General features: G+C 44.5%; 1 long non-coding RNA gene across 1 annotated transcript in view; it reads right to left on the bottom strand.

Annotated features, from left to right (window-relative positions):
* Nucleotides 1-24,763, bottom strand: part of LOC121494373 — a 68,043-nt gene that overhangs the window by 526 nt on the left and 42,754 nt on the right. Inside the window, exons 3-4 of the long non-coding RNA XR_005988798.1 lie at nt 8,989-9,082; nt 2,379-2,471 (exon numbers count right to left, since the gene is read on the bottom strand). This is a non-coding gene — a long non-coding RNA (uncharacterized LOC121494373). The remainder of the gene's footprint in view (nt 1-2,378; nt 2,472-8,988; nt 9,083-24,763) is intronic.

Below are 24,763 nucleotides of genomic sequence, written 5' to 3'. Positions count from 1 at the left end.
TTTGGTGCCAGGTTTATCCTAAAACATACTCTTTGTAGAAACAGCTCGACTTAATACAGCTTAATGCTGCCCAAATCCACCATCTTCAGCCGCTGTTTGCAGAGCTTACGCAGCACTCATAGCAAGCAAAGCCCCGGCTCGGTGACAGTCTCACTGGAGGGCTCATCGTGGATCTTTTCCTGCCCCTGCCTACGGTCTCCAGGCACAACTGGACCCTGGCCTCCTACATGCCTCCTGGATACCAGGCTGCAGATCTCATGGAGATTGGGGGTGCTGTGGTTAAAGCAAAATATAACAGGATTGGAAGGGACCTCAGGGTCCACCTGGCCCATTTCATAGGTGAGGAGACAAGCCAATGGAAGGCAAGGGGCCTACCTACCCAAGGACACAGAGTTCCTTTGGGAACAGTGTCTTCTTTACCAGCTACCATCAACCTGTGGGTGTGGTAGGTCCTCGATAAATATTAAGTGAATAAATGAATGAACTGAGATTTTCACCCAGACCTCTTGTTTCCCAGGCCCATATAACTCTGCTCCCTCTTGAACCTGAATATCGTAATTTCAGAATTTAAAGTCCTTTCCTATCCTAATGGGGATAGGTGTTGATGGCCAGGATGGGCAGGAGGGCTGTTCAGGTGCCGAGAGGTCCAAAATGCTGACAATCCTAGCTGAAGTGAATGAGAAGTGGTATGTGGTATTGGGGCACGCAGGCAGGGAGAATGGATTGGAGATGGATGAGTATATACTCAACATCCTTTTGTAATTTAGGATTTGGTCCTGTGTGTGATAGGCAAGGCAGGGATTCCATTCCCATGTGCTGGATGAGAAACCTGAAGCTCCGAGAGGGCAATGACTTACCCAGCCTTCCTACCCCACCACAGCCCCCCGCAGTTTGCAGAGGAGCTTAGACCCCTCCTCAAGTGTAGGCGTCTCAGCTTCTGGCTCACAACCGTCTGTGGCAGACACTTGGGGCCCTCAGCACCTGCCACTCTGCCTGGAGCTCTCCCTGTTGGTCCTTCCCAGGGCAGGTGAGACATGCTGGGAATTGACAGCCCCTTCCCTGGAAACAATCCTTAACCAGTGGCTGACACCCTGACATCCAAGTTGGAGATATATACTCCAGCTGCCTTGCCTTGGTGTTAAGGTGGCTTAACACCGAGGCTGAAAACATGTACCACACTGGTTCCCCAGCATGGTCCAGATCCAGTTGCCCAACAGGGGTCACTTGCATGATAACATGCCATTCATTGTGTTCTCTCCCTGCCCTGCTTTACTTCCATGCTCCCTGGCAGCATTTCCTGGGATCCTCTCCCAAATAAACTACTTCTACTTGAATCTTTGCCTTAGAATTTGCCAAACTAAGCCAATCACCTTCTTTTAAAAAGAGAGTGGACCGGGCAGCCTGGGTGGCTCAGCAGTTTAGCACCGCCTTCAGCCCAGGGTGTGACCCTGGAGACCCTGGATCGAGTCCCTGCATGGAGCCTGCTTCTCCCTCTGCCTGTATCTCTGTCTGTCTCTCTCTCTCATGAATAAATAAATAAAATCTTAAAAAAAAAAAAAAAAAGAGCGCGAGAGAGGACCTTCTGGCTAAATAATGACAAATGCAGCCCATAAAAAGTAAATCCAAGTCAGGTTTAGAATGCCACATTGCCTCCTTCCTACCCGCCTGCCCCTCTCCTGGCTCCCACCCTCACCAGTCCTACAAGTTTCTCCACCACCCACTAAGGAGGTCATTGCCTGTGAGGGTGTCACAAGTCATGCTACTGAGAACCAGCACCATGCAAGGCTGACTCCATCCCTGAGCTCTGGGTGACAGTTTCCCATGGCCCTGATAAGAGGCCAGGAGGGAGTTGGCACTTGCCCTGCTTTCTCATGCAGGCACTGGTCTGTCCCTGTGCCACCGATGAGCCCAGCCTCGTGTCACTTTGTTCCTGGACTGACCCCACAGGATGATCTGTGTCTGGGTCTGAGGACCAGAATCATGGGATTACAGAATGCTGAGCAGGAGAGACCCAGAGGGACCAAGTGCCTTGTCCAATCCTCCCATTGTAAGGAGGAGGAGATGAGACCTGGGGAGAAGACGAGGTCTTGTCCAAGGTCACAGTGCATCAAGAATTGGGGTCTTGTTGGTCTTGTCTAGGGTGGCACAATGAGGAACAAAACCAGGCTTTTTTTTTTATTCCTAGGGATGTTTTTTGCTTATTATAAAAAATTATGAAAACGGGAGAGGGGAATATTGGCCGAAGGTCAAATGCACAGATTTTCAAGATCAGTGCAGATGGGAATGGAATCCCTGCCCTGCCTATCACACACAGGACGACACAGACCTTCACCTGAAATCCTATTTTGCTGTCAGCTGAGTGACTTTAAGCAACTTACTCAGTACCACGTGCCTCCGTTTCCATGATTGCAAAGTTGAGGTTCTATGAGCCATCCAACAGGGCTGACAGCGACCAGAGAGGAGGAAAGCACCTGGTAATAAGAAACTCGATAAACATCGGTTGCCTCTGAATCTAAAATGAGATGCTGCCCATTAGGCCTCCGTGTGGGATAAACTCCAGGGAGGTTAAACAGAAATATCCTCACCGGGGATCCCTGGGTGGCGCAGCGGTTTGGCGCCTGCCTTTGGCCCAGGGCGCGATCCTGGAGACCCGGGATCGAATCCCACGTCGGGCTCCCGGTGCATGGAGCCTGCTTCTCCCTCTGCCTGTGTCTCTGCCTCTCTCTCTCTCTGTGACTATCATAAAAAAATAAAAATTAAAAAAAAAATTTAAAAAAAGAAATATCCTCACCATGTTCATAATCACTTCTGAAGAGTTGACAGCAGGGACTAGTGCAGGATTTGCAGGCTGGTTGCTGCAGAGTACTATTCTATGTGAGAAAAGATGCCTTGTGAACAAAGAACTGCACCGCCAAGTAAGTTTGGAAAGAGTTCCAAGTTTACATACTGCAGGACTTCTCAGAGACTCTGCTTCCTGACATGCTTTCGCATGTACACCATTTCCTGGTATATCTGACCATGCAGTTCTCCTCGTCAGGAGCACTAAATACCTCCCCCCCCCCCCCGCCCCCAGAAGTTGGGGGTGCTCCAGGACAGTTTGGGAAACATTACTAGACTACTGGAAAGGCCACTTGACTGAAATCAGGAGCCTTTAGTTCTTATTTTACATCTGCCATTTACTCATTATGTGACTTCAGACATACCCCTTATCCATATGGGCTTCAGTTACCCTATCAGTAAAATGGGGAGGAGGAATGGAATTCCTAGGGGTGCTTCAGTTCTGATGTGCTGGGATCACAAAGCTCTTCTCCTCAACCATTAGCTCCCTGCTTTTAACCCTAGTATACCCAATTCTGGCCAAGGACAGTGCTGGGAGAAGGGCAGAGGGTCCCAAGAGGGTGCCAGCAAGCAAGATCATTGCTGGTCCCCTGTTTTGCCCCAGAAAGGTAGGCAAAATTCTTGGGGCAGGGCCCTGCCAGCCTCCGGCCTGGAGACGTGAGAGCTGCTACCCTCCACTCCCTCCTCCCCTGCCCCCCTGCCGGGACAGTCAGCCGCTGGGGGATTAAGAGTAGGCCCAGCGCCCATTCAAGCCATTCAGCAAGACAGGAAGCCAAGCGGGCTCCTGCCCGCCCGCCTCTGCTGGGCAGGTCTGCAGGATTATGCACATTGTGTTGCGGACGTGCACAAAGGGAGGCCCAGCCCACAGGGAAAGGCTGTGTCCAGGCCGGAATCCACCACCCGGTAGCTAAGGCAGGCTGCTGGGCTGAAGAGCTCATCTGCCCGTCTGCCAAGCCAGAGCCTGCACCCTCACAGGTGCCTGGCATTGCCCTTTACCTGCACAGTGGGTAGCTTGGGGCTTCCAGGGGCATGATGGGTGCCATCCCTTACAGTGTCCGCCAAGACAAGGTCCTCGCATCCACACACAGGGCTTTAGCCTGAGTGCAGGAGTCTTTTCTTGGGACAAAGCAAACATCTGTACAAAAGGCAGGTAGGTTGCCGACGGCAGGCAGGCGGGTGAGGACAAGTTCATCTCCCTGAGCCAGAGGCTCCTGAAGGCCTCTGAGGAACTGGTGTGTTCATTTTCTCTATTTTCTTACGGCCACCATCTAATTGTTTTTTTTTTTTTAAGATTTTATTTATTTATTCATGAGAGACACAGGATAGGCAGAGACACAGGCAGAGAGAGAAGCAGGCTCCATGCAGGGAACCCGTCGTGGGACTTGATCCTGGGTCTCCAGGATCACACCCTGGGCTGAAGGTGGCGCTAAACTGCTGAGCCACCCGGGCTGCCCCACCATCTAATTGTTAACCTGAACAGGCTACATTCAGCTTTGAAGGCAATTGAAGATAGAGATGTTCAGCTCCCAAGGGCTGAAGCCAGATCAGACCGGTCAGTCCCACCTGGCCACTTGAAGAGATAGGCACTCTCTGGGATCCTGTGGAAAAGATGTGTACTCTCAGTGATGCAGAGTGTCCTAAACTTCACTCATGCCTAATTTCAGCCACATCTGTGTAGACCTGTATCATTACTGGCAATGTTTTCCTTTTTATCAACTTAACTTTTTAAATTGAAACAACTTCTTTGGCCTTTTGCTAAGGCAATAATATCTGTGAAATTAGGGGTCTTATGTGCTAGTTCTTTTTTTAATATATTTATTTATTTATTCATGAGAGACACAGAGAGAGAGAGGCAGAGGGAGAAGCAGGCTCCCTGCAGGGAACCTGATGTGGAACTCAGCACCCTGAGATCATAACCTGAGCCAAAGTCAGACGCTCAACCACTGAGCCACCCAGGTGCCCCTGTGCTAGTTTTTAATGCAATAAAAGTCATTCCCCAATCATAGAAAAAACGGTTTGGCCCTAGACTTCCTACAGTCAGCTTGGGCATTGTCCATGATAAGTGGTAAGTGAGGTAGAATGGATTGGATTAGTTAGTCATCAAGCTCTTTTCAGCTCTTGGGAGCTGGGTTTATGAAACCAAGAATCCCCAGTGCCACTGATTCCAAAATTCTCCATAGCCTCCTAAGCCAGACTCTCAACAGTCATCCCAGACTCCTCCTCCTTCCTCACTCCTCTGATGCAGTCACTAGGTAGTCCTGTCTCCTGAACACCTCGCCTGTCTGCCCTGTCCTCAACCATCCCTGGTGGCCATTCCCTCAGTTCAGGCTTTTATCTGCTTTCCCCAAATCCCTGCAGTAGCCACCTCACTGGTCTGCCTGTTACTTCCTGACCACCTCCAAACCACTCTCCACCCTGTACCTGGGTACTTTTTGCCATGCATATTGAAAGCATCTAGAATATAGTAAATACTAATTAGTAAAAAAAAATTTTTTTTACATTATCTTAAAAAAATTTTTAGGATGCAAATCTATTTATGTCCTTTATTGCTTAAATGGTTTCCCCACAGACTTCAGGACTCCAGGAAATTCCTTAACCTGGTATAGAAGGCTCTTTCTGGCCTAATCACCACCTCCCCTACTTCTTTAGCTATATTCTTCATTATTTCCCACCTCTATCCTTGTTCTCCAATGAGACCAGGGCATGAGGTGTCCACATGTGCCACTACGTTTCATACCTCTCTGTGCCTTTGTGGATTCTATCTCTTTTCTCAGGAATGTCTCCCTTCCAGACCACCACCTCTTCTTCAGTTGGCTAGCCAATTTAGGAGCTTACTAAATGGCATCATCCTTTCTGTATCTGTCAGCTTGTGCTGCATAACAAACCACCCCAAAACATAGTAGCTTAAAATAAAACAAAACAAAAATATCACTGATTATTTCTTACAAATCTGTATATTGGGTGGATGGTTCTTCTGGTCTAGGCCAGCCTCACTCACATGTACAGAGCCTCAGCTGGGATATCTGGGACAGTTGGGATGGCTAGAATCTCTCTTAACATGATCTTATCCTCCAGGAGGCTAACCCGGACTTGTTTACGTGGTGGACTCAGGTTCCCAGCAAAAAGAGAAAAGGCGAGCGCCATTGTGCAAGTGCTTATGAAGTCTCTGCTTGCACCACATTTGCAAACGTCCACTGGCCAAAGCAAGTCGCACAATGAAGCCGGCTTCAATAGTCGGCACGGAACGTAATCCCCAGATGGACACAGAAGGCAAGGGGCTGGGATCTTAAAGAGGCAACAGAGGACACAGACTTCTCTAGGAATCAATTAACAGAGGCTTGCCCTTGAACTTTGAGTAATGTCTTACAACATGCCCAGAGATGTTCTTCAAATGTTAATAAACTGCCTGGGACAAGAAAGTATTACCCTCCCGCAGGTGGCATAGAACAGGAGTTCAGAGGAAGATAAGTGGACATGGGACAAGACAGGCCCAGAACAGACCTGAATGGAGGCCCTTCCTTAGTTGAGTTGTTCTTGATCTTTGGAGATTGGGACACACTGTCAAATACTAAGGTTTCTAGAGGCATGCCTGAAGGGATTATACCGTACTCCCAGGTTTGCAGGGCTTGCTTGCTTGCCCCTCAACACTATGACACGATTTACTAGAACTGATGGCTGCTCAGGCTTATTCCCTTACATACCCACAAAGCAGAGGTCTGTGTGTCATTCTTTGTCAGAATGACCCCTTGCTACTTGTGCTTATTCACTCACAGTGAGGGCAGTGCATAATCCCTCCAGTCCAGTCTTCCAACCACATCAGGGCTTACTGCAGCTGAAACTGAGTTTTCATTTTTTCAGTACTCCAGTATACCCCGCTTAAGAAGTGGTGCTTTAGTCAAATAGCTAAGCCTCCAACAAGAAGCTAGATGTTTGTCACAGCCATCAATTTATAGTATGTTGTATATACACTTAGGCATAAATATATTTAAAATATGTAATTCTTGCTTAATAATACACCTATTCTTTTTTAGTGGTTCATTTTATCTTAAAATTTTTTAAAGAATTTATTTATTTATTTATTTGGCACAGGGAGAGAGACCACAAACGGGGGAGAGGGAAAAGCAGACTCTCTGCTGAGCAGGGAGCCAGAGGCAGGATCATGATCTGAGCCAAAGGCAAATGCTTAACCGACTGAGCCACCTAGGTGCCCCTATCTTAAAAATTTTTTAATTGAGGTATTTTTTGTGAATACAGTGAAGTATTACAAATGTCCTAGATCTTGATCTTGGTATAAAGGTATATGTTCCTTTGAAGTCTGACTTCTTTTGCTCAACCTAACGTCTTTGAGATGTATTCATGTTGTTGCATATATTAGCAGTTTGTTCTTTTTTATTGCTGGGAAGCATTCCATTGTGTGAATATATTGTAATTTGTTTATGGATAGTAGGTTGTTTCTAGTTTAGGGGTATTAAGAATAATGCTGCCATGAATATATAGTGAACTACATTTCCTTGTGGTATATATTCAAGAGCAGAATGGCTGGATCATAGGGTAGGTGTATATTTAGCTCTAGTGTGCAATTCTGAAGAATGACTAAAGTTTTTCCTTCATAAAATCCCCCCAGATGCTGTTATATACAGACTCTCAGACTGGTTGGATTCTGAACGTTAGCCTATATTCTAGTGCTCTAGATGGGCCCCACCAGATCAGCAGCCCCCTTTACAGAATAAATAAGGATTTTTTTGACCTTGTCTTTGTTATACAATACATTGGCACTGTCTCATACTTCATTCCAAATGTTGCTTTACATTTTACCAGACTAAATGCCCCATAAGGGCAGGTACTCCCCCATCCTTGTAATTCCCCTTGTTTGGCAACCAATAGATAATTGATGTTTAAAGATAAATAATAATTAGTTAGCTGTTACTGTGTGAGAAATTATGTTAAAGCTCGGTGGCTTAAAAACAACATTTGTTATCTCACAGCTTCTGTGGGTCAGAGATCTAAGAGCAGCTTAGCTGAGTGGTCTGGCTCAGAGTCTGTCATGAGATTACAATCAAGGTATTGGCCAGAGCTGCAGGTATCCAAAGGCTTGACTGGGACTGGAGGATCATATTCCTAATTCACTCACTCCTGGCTGTTGTCTGGAGACCTGCAAGCTGGTTTCCCCAGAGTAAGTGATTTGAGAGAGAACAAATAGTAAGCTGTAGCATCTTTTATGACCTAGTCTCTGAAATCACACATGGTCATTTCCACTTTATTTTGTTCATTAGAAATGAGGCACTAGGTCCTGTCAGTACCCAAGAGAGGAGAATCAAGCTCCACCCCTTGAAGGAAGAAATAAGAAAGAATTTGTAGTCATATGCTAAAACCACCATCTCTAATAATAGTTAACATTTGTTGAGTACTTACTATGTGCCAGGTACTATACTATGTACTATGTATACAGAGTATTTTGTTACAACCCTACAAAGGAGATACTACTTTCAATTTTTCAGACAGGAAACTCAGGTGCTGAAATATGAAGGAATTTGCCCAACATCCCACAGTAAATAACTGAGCTAGAATGGGAGCCCATAGGTCAGATTCCCAGAAATATTGCTCCTAACCATTAAATAATACAATGAACAAGAGACAGTGGAAGAGTCTATGTATTTAGGGTTCTCAGATGCAGTGGTAGGTTGAATGGCAGACCCAAAGATATGTCTGTGTCCTAATTTCTGGAACCTGTGAACACTACCTTATTTGGCAAAAGATATGATTAAGTTAAGGATCTTGAGAGGAGGTGCTTACCCTGGATTATCCATGGAGGCCCTATATGCAATCACATGCACATAAAAGAGAGCCAGAGGGAGTTTTACACAAACAGAGGAGCAGAAAACAGAGAGGAAAAGGTTATGTGAAGACAGAGGCCAAGATTGGAGTGATGCAGACACAAGCCAAGGAATGCTGGCAGCCACCAGAAGTTGGAAGAGGCGAGGAACACATTTTTACATCGTCCAGAGGAACTGTAGCCAAGCCAACACCTTGATTTGGGACACCTGGCCTCCAGAACTATCAGAGAATAAATGTCTATAGTCTTGAGCTACCAAGTTTGTGGTACTTGGTTACAGCAGCCTGAGGAAACTATAGATATAAAGTATGTCCTACCTCTCTGTTCAGTGTCACTCTTGATGGCTGGAATGAAGTGCTCAGGCTTGTCAGCATGGTTCTTGTCTTTGGATCAGCGTGGCATCAACTCAGCCTGAAAGCAGTAAAAAAAAAAAAAAAAACTAAAATCAAGTTAAAAGGAGACAAAGAAAATTGTATAATAACCACCTACATTGTTATTACTAAACTTGAGTTTTACTCTGAGCTTCCTGGTAGCTGTGGCTAAAAGAGAATCTAGATGGATTTTATAATTTTCATTTTCTGATAAAAAAGACCCCATCTGTTCTTCAAAAAAATACACATCTTTCCCTCATATTACATATTAAGAACAACTGAGCAAATGTGTCTTCACACACTGAACAAAGCAAGAGATAAAATATCAAGAGTGACTTCAAGAAGATCAAGGAACTATCCTCATGTGTAAGTTCCTGTGTAATCTCTGGATAAAAACTGCAGCCTGACAGAGAAACACAGTTCAGCATCACCCAGGCTGGCACCCAGAAATGACAGCTTATGTGTATGCAGGGCGCCAAAGTTCACAAAGTACTTTTACATCCATTATTTTACATACACTCAAATGGCTTTTGAGAGCCAGGCAGGGCAGAGAGTGTAATCTGCACTTTACAGATGTAGAAACCAAGGCCTAGAGAAGTGAAGAGATTAGATTCCCCAAGGTCACACAGCTGATGAGTGAACAGGTTGGGTTTCAGTGAGGCTCCAAGAACAAGTCTCTAGGTTTTACTCAGTGCAGATGCCTCCTATTGCTCTACAAGGACCTCATGCCCATCTGTCTTAAATCTCCAAGCACACTGAGCCTTTGTGGGAACGGTCTTTCTCTCACACTTCTTGGGAAGCCCCCAGTACCCACCCAGGGCTGGTTGGTGAAAGACCATACCTCACCCCCATCCTGCTGGTCTTTCAGATTCCCAGGTTCTAAACCCACTAAGAAGAGTCTCTTAAAGGAGAGTTGTTGAGGTGGGGCTAATAGCAGAGCTCAGACCTAGCAGGAGGAAGAGATCCAAGAGTGAGGGTGATGCCAGCCCAGCAGGGGTAGGGCCCCGGGCGCTGTCCGCCCTGCAGTGCTGACCAGCATCAGGTTACTGGGGAAAAATGGGACCCCAGGGGAGGACAGGTTTGGCTTTCCATCTCCCACCCTTCGTGTCCAGAGGCTGACAGTATTGGAGTCATTTCATCAGCTGAGGGACCTGGAGGAAAAGGAGAAGGACTGGCCATTACTGCTCCCCTTCCGTACTTTCTCCCCACTCCATTCCCTTTGGTGCCTCTTTCTCCCCATTATCCTTTCCTTCTTTCACACGATTCCCATCTCCTTGCCATTCCTCTGGAGTCACTTTATTTCTATCGTCCTATATGCTTATCTACTGTTTCTTTCATCCTTCTTTCCTCTTCACCTACTAGCTGTGCCACTGCTTGTAAGTTTCTTAACCTCTCTGAGTGAAAGTCCTGACCTCATATGGGTGGTTGTAAAGCTCTGTGGCCAGTATAGAGAAAATGCTCAATCCAAACGCATTACTCAGCCATTTCCCTTCCTCCCAGAGGGAGTGGGGACACCACCTTAGCTCCCTTTGCCTCCCATAACTGAGCTCAGCATGCTGACTGCTCAACAACCACTGAAGAAAGCCTGGGGGCATGATCATCTTCCACCACCTATGGAGACAGATCCTGGCCCAGGGAGTCTGGCTACACCCAGCAGGGCAGGAGGGTGACAGATGATGTTTGATGAAGATCTCTAGAGGGGAAGGGAATCATGGTTTACTACATGCCTACTGTGTGCCAGGAATGTGGGTAAACACTTTGCATCCATTATCACATGTGGTCTCTGTGAGAACCCTATGAAGCAGGTAATATTACTAGTACACTTGTTGCTAGATGAGTAGAGAGATCAGAGAGGTGATGTGACTTTCCCTGGGTCAGCTATTAAGTGGTGAAGACAGATCAGTTTGACTCTAAATGCCACGCTCTTTAACTTTCTACTATGGGAAAATTTAAATACAGAAAAATAGATAGAATAACATAATGAACCCCCATGTACCTATCACCTAGCTTTAGCAACCAACTTTGGCCAATCTTGTTTGATTCCTACCCACACCCACAGCACCCTTTCCTTATTTTGAGGCATACTTCAGACGTTATATAGTTTTGTCCATAAATATTTCAGTATGTGCCTTTAAGATATAGTTAATTTTTAAAGCATAGCCAAAATACCCTTATTATGCCATAAAACTATGGAATAATTTAAGATGATCAAATGGTAGGACAGCTTTCACATTTCCATTCATTGTCCTTTTCTGCTCTTTTTGCCTCTTTTAATAAAGATAATGATACCTCATCCACAGCAAAGCCCTCCCACACACATTTTCTTATTTAATGCTTGTATCTGCATTAAAATGGTCACACGGTAGGTTAGGGCCAGAGTCTGGCCCTGTGCCTCCCAGCCCTTGCTTCTTTCCACCCCAGAGTCCATCAAGATGGGAGATTTCATCTGTCAGGCTTGGAGGCTCAGGGGGGCTCCTGGAGCAGACTGAGAGACACTCCCACCAATGGCAGCAGGCTGGATAGCATGTGTTCCCAGTTGAGGAAGGACAGCCAAGTTCCTTTCTCTGGGTAACAACAGAACTAATTCCATGGCTCAGGCTTATTTGCGTGCAATAGCTCCCCAAAGCCTGGGCAGCGGCTAGGGCTTACCATCTAGCCTCCTGAGCGGCATGCCTTAAGCCCCCTGCACTATGGGAGATTGGATGCTGAAGCCTAAAGGGCGGGCACAATAGCCAGATCACTCAGCCAACCTTACCCTAATTCTACTTTTTGCCTAAGTGCAGGTGGAGGGCAAAGGTCTCTCTGTTTTTCTTCTGGGAGCCTCCTTGCCTAGCCAGCCCTGCACATGCAAAGAATGCCAAGGATTCCATTCTAAATCCCCTGGCTTTTATGGCTAATTCTTCCATTAGACTGCAGGCTACAGAGCAAACCCCTCAGCCTGGCATTCAAGGCCTGTAGTCTGCCCAACATCACTGATATAACCTGGATAGAGACCCATGGGACAATGGGACAATTTCAGGTGGCACAAAAAAGCTTTATACTAGCTAATTCCCCAAATTCTCCAGCTAGAGCTGTGCTTCTTTAGCTTTAGACTATATTCACCGTTTATTTTTTTATTTTTTAAAATATTTTTTATTTATTTATTCACGATAGACATAGAGAGAGAGAGAGGCAGAGACACAAGCAGAGGGAGAAGCAGGCTCCATGCCAGGAGCCCGACGTGGGACTTGATCCCGGGACTCCAGGACCGCACCCTGGGCCAAAGGCAGGCGCCAACCCGCTGAGCCACCCAGGGATCCCCTATATTCACTGTTTAAATGGAAGCATTGCTCCTGCCAGTAGTGTCCATTAAGTCTTTTTCCATAGCTCAAATGTAGTGCCCTAATAATACCACTTGCTACTTATTTGCCCATGTAGACCATGGCATTTCATTCCTCCATATCTTTTTTCATACCTTTGTTCCTCTCCCTGGAGCCTTAACTTCTTCTTTCTTCATCCATTAACTATCACAGATATCTGGACTCAGCTGAGCCATCACCCCCAACCTTCCTGAATGCCTCCCTCCTCTCGTTAACTTCCCAGCCTCCACAATGGATGAAGGGCCCTTTCATGGGTTTGACTTGACTATACCACTTATCTTGCCCGTACTGTAGCCAGCACATTGTGAGCTTTTCCAGAGCAGAGATCAATATTGTTCTTCTCTGTCTTCTTCCAGCCTGAACACAGGGCCTGGTATGTAATGGGATCTCAACCAAAGGTGCTTGTTGAAATATTTTATTTCACTGAACTCTTACTATAGCTCTGTGGGTTAGGCTGCTCAGGAATGGTGATTCTTACCATTTCACAGAAGTGTAAGTTGAGACACGGAGAGGCAAAATGCTGTGTCCTGGGAACCCAGGGCTGAGAGGAGGCCAATGCTCTTATCTGTGTCTCTTGCCTCCTGGTTCAGCCGCTCATGCTGTTGCCCTCCAAGAAGTGCCCTGGAGGCCCAGGGCAGAGAAAGTGAGACAACGCAGAGCAGGATGCAGTACCTCTGTGATTGTGGAGCAAGCACCCATGCCCAAAGACCTCCAGCACAATCCCCTGTCACCACAGGGTAAAGCCTCAATTCTTTATCCTGGCCTTGGGGCCTCCCACAACATTCCCCAAGCCCACCTCTCCAGCGCCATCCTTTACAATTACCTCTCAGATGCCCCTGCTGCCACCACACCAGCCTACTCACCCTTCTCTGGGCTCATCTGAGTTTTCAGGCCACTGTGCTCAGTGTCCAAGCTCTATGTCCATCATGCCCCAAGACACTGTGATCAGCACAAGTGGATAAAGAGGTGGGCAGGTGTTCACAGGAATCTTCCAATGTCACGGTGACGAATCAGCATAGTGCTCAAAACAAGCAGAACAATCAGTATTTTCCCATACTGTGCTCATGCAATAACAGCACCCTAAGAGATGCTTATAACTATTCCTCCACAAAAGAGCCACATGGACAATATTATAATGATCTCGCATGTACTGAGTGTTTGTATTTCAGGCACAGCACTTTGCATGAAATGCTGCATTTCAGCCCCATAACAGTGCTAAAGCTGCAGGTCAAAGAAGCTAGTGAACTTCTCCATGGTCACACAGCTAGGAAGTAGCAGAACTAGGATTCAATACCTAGCTGGTGCTCTCAGCCACTTTGTGAGCCTACTTTTACCTGTCTACTGCATTTTTCTTTGAGGAAATTCAAGGTATAATTAACATGTTAAACATCCTGAGGATTCTTATTTAAATTTAACTAAATACTGAAGTCCAGAACAACCCCCTTTTCACCACCACCTTTTGTTCTACTGAATGCTATTAATATCTCACAGAATGTAAAGTTTCCCTAAACAGTTTATAAAATGCTGGGCTAGAAAATATCCCCTCCTATTGTCCTAACAACCTGACAGCATGGGATGGAGCTGCTGAGGGAACCCTGGAGACCTCTGAGCAGAGCCTCTTTACTGTACAACATGGGATTCTGAGGCCCAGATGGTGGCAAGCGCTCTTTGAACAGCCAAGGAGGCAGGGAGCAGATTTCTGACTCCTTCCTCAGGGCCAAGAGGCCTTTACTTAAGGCTGGCTAGTGGGGGTGGTAGTCTGGAAACCTCTCAGAAGGTGGAATTCACACACCTTCCTGTAGAGGCCGCACAGGTTTCAAAGGATAGTGCTAGAAGTAGCACCATATTGTTGGGGGGAAAAAAAACTCCCTAAGATCTGGAGACCACAAAGCAGGAGGCTTCCACAGAGCACATCAAATTTAGAAAGGGGAACCCTCTTGCACTGTTGGTAGGAATGTGCAATGGTGCAGCCACTCTGGAAAACTGTGTGGAGGTTCCTCAAAGAGTTAAAAAATAGAACTACCCTACGACCCAGCAATTGCACTGCTGGGGATTTACCCTAAAGATACAGATGCAGTGAAACACCGGGACACCTGCACCTCAATGTTTATAGCAGCCATGTCCACAACAGCCAAACTGTGGAAGGAGCCTCGATGCCCATCAAAAGATGAATGGATAAAGAAGATGTGGTCTATGTATAGGATGGAATATTAGCCATTAGGAATGACGAATACCCACCATTTGCTTCAACGTGGATGGAACTGGAGGGTATTATGCTGAGTGAAGTAAGTCAATCGGAGGAGGACAATCATTATATGGTCTCATTCATTTGGGGAATATAAAAAATAGTGAAAGGGATTAAAGGGGAAAGGAGAGAAAATGAGTGGGAAATATCAGTGAGGGTGACAGATCATGAGAGACTCCTAACTCTGGGAAACAAACAAGGGGTGGTAGAAAGGGAGGTGGGCGCGGGGATGGGGTGACTGGGTGACGGGCACTGAGGGGGGCACTTGACGGGATGAGCACTGGGTGATATGCTATATGTTGGCAAATTGAACTCCAATAAAATAAATAAATAAATAATAATAAGTAAATAAATAAATAAATAAATAAATAAATAATAAAATAAATTAGATTGTTAGGGCACCTGGGTAGCTCAGTGGGTGAAGCATCTGCCTTCGGCTCAAGTCATGACTCCAGGGTCCTGGGATTGAGTCCCACATCAGGCTCCCTGCTCAGCTTCTTCCTCTCCCACTCTCCCTGCTTGTGCTCTCTCTCAAATAAATAAAATCTTGAAGAAGAAAAAAAAATTAACTCCTCCAACACAAAGGGACAAAGGCCCAGAGGGAACTGGACTTGTCCAAAGCCACACAGCAAGTTCAAAGCAGAGTGGAAATAGAATTCAACCCTCCTGCCTCCTGCTCCAAGGCTTTTTCTGTCCTTTCTTGTAACTGCCGTTGTACTTAGCTATGCCCTCAATCTGGCCAGAGACTCCTCAAGAGCAAAGGTAGTGTCCAAATCATGCTTGATTTCCTGGCTACTGACATTTAGGGCTAAAGAAATGTGACTAAATGAATAAAGAAAGAAAACTTTTTTTTAAAACCAAAAACTGGCTGCTTCTGAAAATGACTAATTCTTCAAAGGATAAACATTTGCTATCAAAGAATAACAGCAACACTTATGTTTAACATACATATGAGTGTGTGTACACACAGTCAAAACCCAAACACTGCTCTAAGCATTTTATCTATATTAATTTATTTAAATCTTACAGTGACCATAAGGATAGGTATCATCATCATCTCCATATTGCAGATGAGAAGAAAAGTGTCACAAATACATAGGTAGCTTGTATAGTCACACAACTAATAAATAATACAATCAGGATTTGAACCCAGGCACTATAACCCCAAAAGCTATGTTCTTAACCACTATACTATACTACCTCTCAAAAGTGCTGTCTTTACCAAACAGGTCCTACGTGGCAGGCACTTTGTGAAAACATCATTTACATTACCTGTAATGCTCACAGCAAAACCCTGAGATAAATATTATTTTTCATTTTATGGCTGGAAAAATGAAAGCCCAGAGGTATAAAAGGATTTAGTTGTCTAAAGCCACACAGCTAGGAAGTGACAGACTTGGGATTTGAAGCCATCAATTTTAGTGATATGCCTGTAGTCATCGCTCATGGTTTATAGCTAAACTGTCATAAGCAATTCAGTCAAAACTTAAGTAAAAGCCAGTGCACTGTGTCATCTTCCATAATATTGTGTGAAATATTTTCCTTCCAATATATCTTCCTTTTGTTGATTGGTTTTGTTCCAAAGTTTATTATTCATTAATTCATTTGTTCATGCAAATACTTATTGGATCTCACATACACACACGTGTACATACACGTGCTAATCCCTACCTTGTATGAGTGATATGGCAATAAAGATGACAGACACTGTCCCTTCTAACCCTACCTGCATAAAGCTTACATTCCAGGAAGACAAGTCATCATTGAACAATTCATGTCACAATTAATTAGCAACTTAAAATGGTTGTGATTCCTACAAAGAAGAGGTAGAGATGGTTATACTGTGATTGGCTTCTGCTCAGAGTAGAAAGTTGTGGTTAATCTGCTGCATGTTTTGAAAGCTATTATTAAAATTAAATTCCATAGCTCCATATGGCAGTTATATATATATATATATGAACAGGCAAAGATAAGTTCTTGCTTATTTGAGGGAAATAAAAGGGAATCATCGATAAACACATATCCCTGGAAAACAAGACTACTTAAGAGTAAATTAGAGAGAAGATAGTCAAGAGATATTCACAAAGAATGTCTTCTGAGTGGCTCCTATATGATGGAACTCTCTGGGTGGGGGGTGGGAGGTGGGAGGGGTTCCCCACCAGTGCCATTAAGGAGGAGTTATTATGCCAATTTAAAGAGGAAAAAACAAAGATACTGAGAGGTTAGCCAATGCTATGGAGATCAGTCACACAGCTACCAAGAAGGAACAGGATTCAAGCCCAGATTGATGTGACAGCAACAGAATCTTTCACTGAATTATTCGTATTTCTTTATCTTAAAAGCTGATCAGCTAGGAGTTGAAACTTTGGGCTCCGACATCATAAGTATGCAAAGTCTTCTTGTCAATACCATCTCTCCACCATGGGGCCCTGAGGAAGAAACATTATTTTCTGGGACCCAAGAGGATGAAAATGAGAAGATCCCGCATGATGCAAACCACAGTTGTGGGGGAAATTGTTAATTACCGGAATGATTGCATTCCTTTCCTCTGAGGTATAGGCTTCTCAAACAAAAAGCTTTAATATTTTGTTTATGCAAATGGAGAAAGCATTCTCCATCTCTCAGATAAGATGGCCTGAGTGGGGTCTTTTCTCTGCCTTTCTACAACATAACCAAATATTTTCCTTCTTGAAGGCAATCCCACCTCTTCGTGTACCCAAAACCTTGCCCAAAGTTCCTGGCCCCAATTTCAGGAGCAAAACCATTTCCTACGAATCCAGTTTTCTCACAGCTTGAAAGGGACAATGAGGCTTCGCTTTGTTTGTTTATTTGTTGAAGAAAAAAGGACTCATCCTCTAGCATGGGGACAATATTCATTTGTTTGCCCACATGGGCCTGCCCCCATAAATGCCTTTTCCCATCAGCAATGAACACTTCAGAGCATTTTCCAACACTGACGAAATTCAACTCTGGAATAGGTAAGTGTAGACTGTGCCTTGGTCAGTGTGCCTTCCTAGAAGCCTACTGCTCCCATCAGCCCCAACTGCCCGGCTGTGGGGGTCTAGGGAACCTGAGTGTCCAGTGAGCTGTTGCTCCCACAGCAGACATTCTGCCTCCTTGAGAGTGAACAGGGAAGAGGGCACATGGGCAGGCATGTACGAACAGACCTCCTTCCTAAGGAGCTTGCCTTTCAGGTTTCCTAAGAGCTGATGTGCCTGTGGATTCTATAATGAGAAAGGATTTGTTTGTTGAAGGATCTTTTCAGCTTTATTGCTTAACTCAAAGGTGAGAAGGGGGTGGGGGCAAGATGAGAATTATTCTCCTTTGCTTTTCTTTGCCTTCCCAAATAGTCCAAATCTAAGCTTTGTCTGCAGATGCCCTGAAATAGCAGCCAAGATAGTTTTAAGGATGTGCAGATAGAAGCGCTAGTCCTGTCTGGCCCCCTAACCTATAAGACCAGGGGCAAACCCTACCCTTTCTCTGGGCCAGAGTTCTCCCATATATTCAATGAGAAGGTGGGTACTATTATCTGTGTCTCGGTTCTATTATCTGTATCTCAGTACAATGGGCGTCACAGTAAATATCTGACTTCATCTTCCTGGCTGTTAGAAGGATCAATATGGAATAATGTCAAGTAAATCAGATCTGAGACCTGAAGTGGCTTAATTTTGACAGTTAATATGTTAAAACTATACAGTAGGGGTGAGCTCTCATTGGTTTTGAGATTTCCTTTGTATAACATCTTTGTACAACAAATATATTTTATTTATATTTATTTTATTCTGTTTTATAACTTTTTTTATTTTGGAAAACTTTTTACAGAAGAACTTCAAAAGAAAGAACAGAGGGTTCCCATGTGCCTTTCATCCAACTTCTCCTGATATTAACATCTTATGTAACTATTGTACAATTATCAAAGCTAAGAAATTAACTGTTCATTAAACTATAGACTTCACTGAAATTTTGCCAATTTTTCCACTTAGGTCCTTCTTTTTGGTTCCAAAATCCAATTGGAATTGGTCACACATTATATTCAGGCACCATGCCTCCTTACGCACCTCCAATATGTGACAGTTTTTCAGTCTCCTTTTTTTTTTTTCTTTTCATTATCTTGACATTTTTGGAGAGCACTGCTCAGATATTTTGTAGAATATCCTCAATTTGGGTTTGTCTGATGTTTTCTCATGACATGACAGAGCTAATGCATTTTCAGAAGATTGTCATACAGGTGAAGTTCCCTCCTCCTTGCATCATAACAGAGGTATGACATAAACAATGTCATTACTCGTGAGGTTAATTTGATCAGTTGGTAAGGTAGTGCCTGCCAGGATTCTGCACTATACATTACTACTTTCCTCTTTCCATACTCTGCTCAGAAAAGAAGGTGACCAAGTTCAGCTTACACTACACTCAAAGTTCAATGGCTCAGGAATTCAGTCTCTCCTCCCAAGGGAGAAATATCAAAGATTTTGTGGACCTGTGTCGAAACTACATTTGGGGAGAGGTCCCCTTGAGGCTGTACAAATATCCTGTTTCTCCTTAAGGTTGTGCCCACCAATTTTATCATCAGTGGATCTTGCAATTATTATTGTGGGGTTCTAAAGGTGATTTTCTATTTCCCTCATTCCTTCTATATTTATTATTTGGAGCTATTTTAAAAAGAAGATTTGGTTGACTTGCTTGCTTGCTTGCTGGATGGCTTGCTTGCTTTCTGCCTATATGGACTCATGGATATTTATTTTTGTATCTTTTTTAGTTATAATCCATATTATGTGTATTTACTTTAGCCACTGGAGGCTATTTTGGGTTGACTCATGTCCTTTTGATATGTCTGGTCTTTTTTTTTTTTTAATACTTCCTTACTTTCTGGCACTACCTTAGGCTTTAGGATCATCTTGTATTTTCCCTGACTCAGTACTAGAACTGGCCATTTCTCCAGGGGAACTTGGCTCCTTTTATTGGAGAATGGCATCTGGTAACCAAGATCTAGACTCTGAGTGTGCTCATGGCTACTGGGGTGTCACTGCTCCCTCAGCAGACAGAGCAAGGAAATTACTAACTCATAAGTACATGCAAAGCTATATTTGTCTTTCTATACATCTTGTATATATATTAAAATAGACATAAATCCATACTGATACCTCCAACTCTAGTCTATTCCCAACAGGGTTCAATCTAGTCTTCCGTATATTCATGTGTGGCTTCCTCTCCAAAGTGAGAAACCTGGCTCCCATCATCTATGACTTTTAATTATTTGTTAAACTCTCATATACATGTAGTTCCAGAAAGCTAACTTCTCCTTCCATAAGAAACACATTTACCATATGGAGTAGTGTTTATGAACAGTTCTTTTTGTCTCTAGGCAAAGGTAATTCTTAATATTTAAAAGAAGGTCTGGATTCAAATGCCAGCTCTGCCACTCACTGACTATGTCAATGTAAGGCACTCACTTAACCTCTCTTTCATCTGTTTACTCATCCATAAAACCAGAATTATGACCTCTATCCTACCTGCTTTGTACCCCTGATGGGAAGAAAAGAATTAGAAAAGAATATATAAAGGGGCTGAAAAATCGTCTAATCCTCCTCAACTGTCTGATGTTATCATAACATCATCATGGTCCCTGAGCTCCAGACTTGGGCCCTGTAGATGGCAGCTCCTGTCTTCTGAGTCTTGTCCTGCTCTAAGGCACATACAAGGGTCACAAGCATCCACTCCTTTCTGCATCCAATTCAGTGAGTCTGATCCAGGCCAAGCTGGGAGGGAGCCTAGTCTCTGGCTAAATAAACATGGACGCTAAGAGCATCTGGGCTCTTGGAGGCTCTCATTACCTGCTGGGGCATTTCAGCTCAGCTAGCCTAGACAGAGCCTCTTCTTCCAAGAGAAGAAGCAGACCTCTGGAGGCGGGATGGGGTGTTCTCCCTTTGTTGGGAAGATCCCCAGCATCTTGAGATGAGAAGCTTCATTCTCACTTTGTTTTGTAGACAGGCAGGGCCACTCCCCTCTCCTAGTCTTTAGTTTTCCTATCTGTAAAGATGAGTGTGTTGGATTAGGTGAGAAGTCACAAACTAGTAGCCAGATGCAGTGGACGTGTTGTATTTGGCCCACAAGGCACTTTCAGTATTTTTTTAAACAGCCCTCACTTTTTTGTTGTTGTTGTTGTTGTTGTTTATATTTATTCATGAGAGACAGAGAGAGACAGGCAGAGACACAGGCAGAGGGAGAAGCAGGCTCCATGCAGGAGCCTGATGTGGGACTCGATCCTGAGACTCCAGGATCATGCCCTAGGCTGAAGGCAGGTGCTAAACCACTGAGCCAACCAGGGATCCCCAACAGCCCTCACTTTTAAAGCAGTTTTAGGTTTACAGAAAATTGAGTGGAATTGAGTCCCATATGCCTCTTCTCCCTACCTCCACATTGATAGCTTTTTCTACGATTAACATGGTGTGTTAATAAGGTACTTTTGGGGATCCCTGGGTGGCGCAGCGGTTTGGCGCCTGCCTTTGGCCCAGGGCGCGATCCTGGAGACCCGGGATCGAATCCCACGTCGGGCTCCCGGTGCATGGAGCCTGCTTCTCCCTCTGCCTGTGTCTCTGCCTCTCTCTCTATCTCTCTGTGACTATCATAAATAAATAAAAATTAAAAAAAAAAATAAGGTACTTTTGTTGCAACTAATGAACTAACATATTCCTATTATTATGAATTAAAGCCCATAATTTATATTAGGGCTCAGTCTTTGTGTTGGTCAATTCCACGGGTTGTGATAAATGCATAATGTCACTTGCATATTCACCATTATAGTAGCATAGGAATAATTTCATTGCCCTAAAAAAAATCTCCTGTGTTTCATCTATTCATACTCTCCTCTTCTCCCAAACCCCTGGCAACCACTGGTCTTTTCATTGTCTATAAAATTTTCTAGAATACTATATGCTTGGAATCCTACAGTATGTAGCCTTCTCAGACTGGCTTCTTTCGCTCAGCAATATGAACTTATTTCCCTCATGTCTTGTCATGACTTGATAGTGTATGTCTTTTTACTGATGGGTAATATTCCATTGTATGGATGGACCACAGTTCCTTTGTCCACTTATTAGTACGATTTTAAGCTAGAATTATTTGCCAATAGTTAAGAATGAAAGGCATTATATTGAAATCCACATTTTCAGCTTCTCTTAAAAATAAGAAGCTTTGGCAACACTGGGTCTACCTCCCAGATGGCAACAAGGAGCTGGAATTGAACAGTAGAGGGCCTCTCACGATGGGGCAGAGTGACATGATCACTATAGTCCCCTCTTGTCCTCATGTGACCTGCCAGGTCCTGTTAAGCATTTAGACCAAGCTTTGCATCTTATTAACAAAGAGTCTTCAGGCAAATGTGCTGTTTTTCACATGCACCATTCCTATCCCTCGATCCTGTCCCAGTCCTTTTCTATCCTGCTCTCTGTCCTGAGATGCTGACCCTGTAGACCACATTTCTCAGGTTCCCGTGCTGCTGGCTTCCAGGTGGGTTTGGCCATAGGACGCATCGGCCTGAGATAGAGGATGAGAGGAGAGAGTGACCACAGTGTAGTCCCACTGTGCGCCCATGTTTGGGCACCTACTGTTGGGTAATAGCTGCAGCTCTTCAAGACTATGGCTCCTGTGGGGCAATCCTCCCCTGCAGCCCCAGCCCTCCCTGGACACTGGTGACTCCATACCCTCTCTTTGACCCTTGCCACTGTGGCTAGCTCTGGGTTTCTCAACATCTCTGGTGTATCCCCTTAATGCTGTTACTCCCCTATAAGTAGTCTTTTCATTGAGTCTGTTTGAACTAGCCTGTTTGACTCTGTTTGCTGCTGAGACGACACAGTAAGTTGCTTATTTTCTGTTCCTTGGCTTCCTCACCTGAAAATGGGAATAATGCTAATACCTATTTAATGAGGATGATGCAGTTAAATGAGAAAATGTACATGTGATGCCTAGTGCAGTGCCTGGCATAAATAAGTGCTCAATGACTGCTCAGTAGTAGTAGTATTATCATCATTATCTTTAGAATTTATGATCCTATAGCTTCATGACATCTCTAGGCCCTTATAGCATGGAAGGAATATGAATGAGTAACTTGCTACCCAAAAAATAAATCTTCTACTAAATCACCAGAGATTATCGTCAACTTTTGACCCCAAAGTAGAGTTAAAGTTTGGACAGTGTAAATTGTAATTATCTCTTACCTCACGTGACAGTAGCCACATGGAATTCTCATTCCACTTACAGATAACAGCCAACATTTATGGAGCCTTTTCTCTGCACCAGCTAATCCAAGTCTTTATATGTAAAATTACATAACCACCCGTACACCGGTCCCTCCACAGATGAGACAATGAGGTTCCAAGAGACAAAGTAACTTGTCCAAGGTCATATGGTTAGTAGGCTATCAAACTGGGACTGAACTCCAGTCTTATGCACTTCCCACTACATGCCCTACCCCTTATGGGCAAGGACTCTACCATAATGACACCCAGCATTTTCTTCACCACAAAAATCTTCTCATTTCTAAACAGAAGCTTCATTCAGCAGTACAAATTCCCTGATCACATTAGCAAGGATCTTGAGAAACATAAAGCGATATTATTGAGGGTGGGGTCAAAGCCCACCCTTGACAACCCCCTTTCCTTGGCAGGCTCCTTCCCTTCACTTCCTGATGCTGACCAGACTCCTGGAGCCTGCACCCAGGCTGACTCTGACGTATCTCCTTGTGAGACAGGAAAGACCCAGTCAGCTTGAGGAGTCGAGTGAGGAGGAAGCAAAAGAGTGAGGCTCAGACAAAAGTCAAATCCCTCTGTTCAAACATCAGCACAAGTATTCGTGGAGTAAAAGAAAACAGGGGTGAACAAGTCAGTCAATCCATCAAAACATCAGAGCTAGGGAACCTGCAGGGTCTGGATCCATATCCAGCTTCCCATACTTTAGTCTCCTTCCCTGTGGACTATGCTACTGCCCACCTGTCTTTTGGAAATTGTCTTGAAGACTGAAGGACATCACACATACATAGTACCAAGTATCCAGTGGGCCCTTTGTAATGGCTGACTCTGCCCCTCTGCCTTGTTTGACATCGCCTCCACATGTTCTCTGACTTTCTTTAGCCCTCTGGAAACTTTTTCTGGGTGATTACAGCAATGATATCTAAGGATTATTATATTTGGGATTTTTAGAAAGCAAAAGGCTCAGAAACCTCAAGTTCTAAACCCTTGATGTGTCTTAGCATTCAGCAAATTGCTGTGAATGTGGTAGGTGCTTGAGAAATATTAATTGATTTAATGATTTTAAGTGTAGATACTTAAAGCTGGGATCACTGTCACCTCCCTCAAACTTAGTAGGCACTTCGACATTTATGACAATCTCCAGAGCCCCCAACCACCTAGTAGGTAGGCTGGAAAGTATATGCTATCCTCATTTTATGGATGGGAAAACCAAGTCTCCATAAGGTTAGGCAACTTGCCAAAGGTCACAGAAGTCTCCTGATTCAGAATTCAGTGGTCCTTATATTCTCATGAGCTGCCTGCTTATCTGTGGTTGGGAAGGAAGGGGTATCTTTGAATTTTCTTCCCAGTAACGTATGTCTCAACCTCAGAAGCTAAGTTCCAGCAAGGGGAAGCACCTTTCCCAGGATACACACAGTGGGAACCAAAGTTGAGACAAAATCCAGGTTCTCCAACTCTTTCCTTTGGGTTTTTCTCATTGTTCTATGTGCCTTAGATTCAAAAGGAAATAGACATAAGGCAGGGAGTACTCACAATTAACAAAATGAGAAAAACACTCTAGGTTCTCACTTCAGAGTCCCCAGTAAATCAAATTCCACCAGAGAGTGACCAGGAGAAGAGTCTTTGGACCAGTACTTCATGTGCCTGAAGGATCCAAGCCTGAAATGTCTCTCAGGAGGCTGTCCTAGCTGCCCCAGAACTCAGAGATGGCATCCAAGCCCCAGAACCTCTGGGTGAAGCCAAGCATGGGGATCCTAGGGTGCTTGGCTGCATATAACACTCTCTCCAGCACTTCTCCTGACCTAGACATCACAGGTGAGTGGATACCCAAGCAGGTACTGAGAAAGAGGGGTGGTCAGGGCTCCAGGGGACAC

The sequence above is a fragment of the Vulpes lagopus genome, chromosome 7 (genome assembly GCF_018345385.1).
Source record: "Vulpes lagopus strain Blue_001 chromosome 7, ASM1834538v1, whole genome shotgun sequence".
In the NCBI taxonomy this organism is placed as follows: domain Eukaryota; kingdom Metazoa; phylum Chordata; class Mammalia; order Carnivora; family Canidae; genus Vulpes; species Vulpes lagopus.
Note: the sequence above shows the minus strand (reverse complement) of the source record. Positions and strands in the feature narration are given on the sequence as shown.